The following is a 3113-nucleotide window of genomic DNA, read 5'->3' as shown; positions in this document are numbered from 1 at the left end:
TCAGTTCATTGAGAGGATGTATATAAACAGATATGAGATGTGTACACAGGTGCAGAGGTCTTTGACCGCTTAATTTTTTTGTGTCACTCTGTATTTTTGGTTTATAAACAGTGTTTCACTAGTTTAAAATATGAACTTTTATGACCTTCAGCAACCTTAACTAGTAATGATATAGCAATGTTACTAACAGAAGATATTGAGCAATGCTTTGTGTGAAATGAAAACTGTCTAGTCTGTTGTCATTCTGTCCTCATACAGTGGCTGATACTTATCTCTTTTTTTTTTTTTTTTTTTAGAAATTGAGATATCCGAGACTGTACATATTTCCTAGCATTTACAAAAGAAAAGTGTAACAGTGTATGGTTATGTCATCCTAATACTAAATGAATGTATGCCAGGACTGTCAAATGTTGTATTGACATTTTATACAGCATTAATCATGAGTTTGTCATAGTTGTGGTCCAGCGATGCCAGTACCAAAATAAATTACGTACATTTTCACCTGTGATACTTTACACAATCACAGACATAGTGAGTGATGATAATGTTGACATCTCTGATCTAGGTGATCTGTATGTGATAATGACAGCACTGTCACTGCTTGGCATGATGTATCTATTCTGTGGCACATTAATCATCGATTTGTCATGTGTAAAGTCATATCAATGTACTTTATACTTTACACAATCTGTGAAAAGGAATAGCAGTGTATTGAGTGGGTTTCAGGTGATACTTGTGTAAACTAGAATTTGTTTATGTGCGAATGTGAACGTATGGGATGTACATATGTTGCTGTGTTGCCATGGATCAAAATCTTGCTACGTAAATTATAGTGTCAACATTTTTGTGGCTGTATCACCTACAGTATCATCTCCTTTTTTTTTGTTTCTTTTTTTTTGTCATAAGCTACATTAGATGCCCCAAAGGCTTAATGCTGTTGTAATAGCAGTTTAAAGTTGGTTTGAAATGCTAAGCAAAATTTCTTATTAAAGTTTAAAGGGATATATCACCCAAAAATGAAAATTCTGTCATTAATTACTCACCCTTGTGGGATTACAATTACAGAATAAAAAAGTAGGTATTTTTGGATGAAATCCAAGAGCTCATGACCTTCCATAGACAGCAACGCAACTACCAAGTCCAACGCCCAGAAAGGTAGTAAGGACAAATAATCCATGTGACATCAGGGGCTCAACCGCAATACCGCATGAATAATTTTGTTAACTAAGTAAATAATGACAGAAATTTCTTCTTTGGATTAACTATATCATAATAATATTAAGTATAATTACATATACTTGTTAGGTTTCATCCCGTATTTATATATATATATATATATATATATATATATATATATATATACGGGATGAAACCTAACAAGTATATATATATATTCCAAACTCTAAAATAATTTATTAGGTAGAAATTTATTTGACAAAATCCTCAACTCTTATTCATTAACTCTAATAACTGTAAAAGTCACAAGGCCAATGAGGTGACTTAGCCAGCTCGAGCTACTTTTTTATTTAGTTAAATAAATAAACACACTGGAGACTAGTTGCTAATCTAAGAACAGAGCCAAGGTTTTTATTTTATTTTTATTTTTTATTTTTTTTATGTTTTTAAATAGGGCCGGCCAACATTAGCTTTCTTACCAGCCAGTTTCCAGCTCTTTCCTGTTTCTTATACAACAGACTGCAGTGTGCATGTGATATGGGTTTTGTAACCTAAATTGCATCATAGATTTATAACCCCTTTTTACCTTTGTGTGATGTGCAGGATACATCCAAGCCTTTGTGGTTTCTGCTCTCCCTTTAGCTACTGTAGACTAAACATCCATTTCACTTTCCTCTGTCAGTTAGCTCATTTGACCACACCAGTGAACAAGACACCTTTCAGCTGGTTTTCTTTGGCATGTTGGTGCTTGTAGCCTTTACAAGTTCCCATGAAACACCCAAAGAATTGTCCAAAGAATAACCCAGTTTCTCCAATTGATTTACAACATTTAATTATTTTAGTTAATGGTTGTCAGACACACCTTTATTGCAGTGCAATGGGCCAATATGTTTCTGCCTTTGGCTTTTTTTGTTATCCACAATAATATCCTTTCATGTTCCCAGCTAGCATAAATGCTCATTTTATTACAATACATTTATTGTCATTCTAAGTATAGTTCAAATCTATTAACATATTTATTGCATATCACTTGAGACTTACTGATATTAAAATTATAATTAAACTTGCACATTTCACAATGTACATTTCTTAATATTAAGCATAACATGTGTTTTAATGTCACTATTCATAAGGATTGTGATCTCTGTATAATATCAGTCTTTAAATTAAATTTATTAAATAATACATAAATATACATTTAGATACCCTAAACTAACAAGTGTATTTTTGCACACTTGCTTTTAGTGCTTAATCTACATGTTAAAATAAATCTTTCCTCTACACAGAGAACCTACAATCTTCTGGATTTGAACTTCACCTGTTGTCTGGGAAAAGTAAACTCTTCTCCCTAATTGTAGCTTCCAGTTCGCACGTTCTAGGCACTAAACCACTTTCCCAGAACAGTGGCCATTGCATTTTCCTGGCCCGCTACAAAAGAGACACATTCCCACACGTCATTGTGCACAGCTTGCTGTGTATTATTCCAGCTTGATTGTTATGGAGCTTGACAGTGTATGTTGTCTCAGGTCAGTACAGTGGTGTTATTTTGTCTGGGTTCAATTCAGTCAGTATGCATCACATCATGAGGAAGTTGGATCTACTGAATAACTATTGGCTTCACTGAGTATTCTTTTTTTTTTTTTTTTTTTTTGCAAACTCATTTTTGGCAGACATACTGCTTTGCAAGTTCAGCAAGTTTAGCAGTTTCACTCGAAAGTCTTTTAGTAAAAAATCACGAAAGGAAAGTTTAGCAGTCATATTCATCATAACTTCAGCACAATCCAAAGAATCAGAGAATAGTAAAACAATGATCTTATTATAATCTGTTTTCAGCAGGATGCACTTAAGACACATAAATACACAATGCATATGTATTGTTATCATGCACATACTACATTTTGTTGTCCAGCTTTTGAGGTTGGACTAAATGTATAAGA

The sequence above is a fragment of the Carassius carassius genome, chromosome 20 (genome assembly GCF_963082965.1).
Source record: "Carassius carassius chromosome 20, fCarCar2.1, whole genome shotgun sequence".
In the NCBI taxonomy this organism is placed as follows: Eukaryota; Metazoa; Chordata; class Actinopteri; order Cypriniformes; family Cyprinidae; genus Carassius; species Carassius carassius.
Note: the sequence above shows the minus strand (reverse complement) of the source record.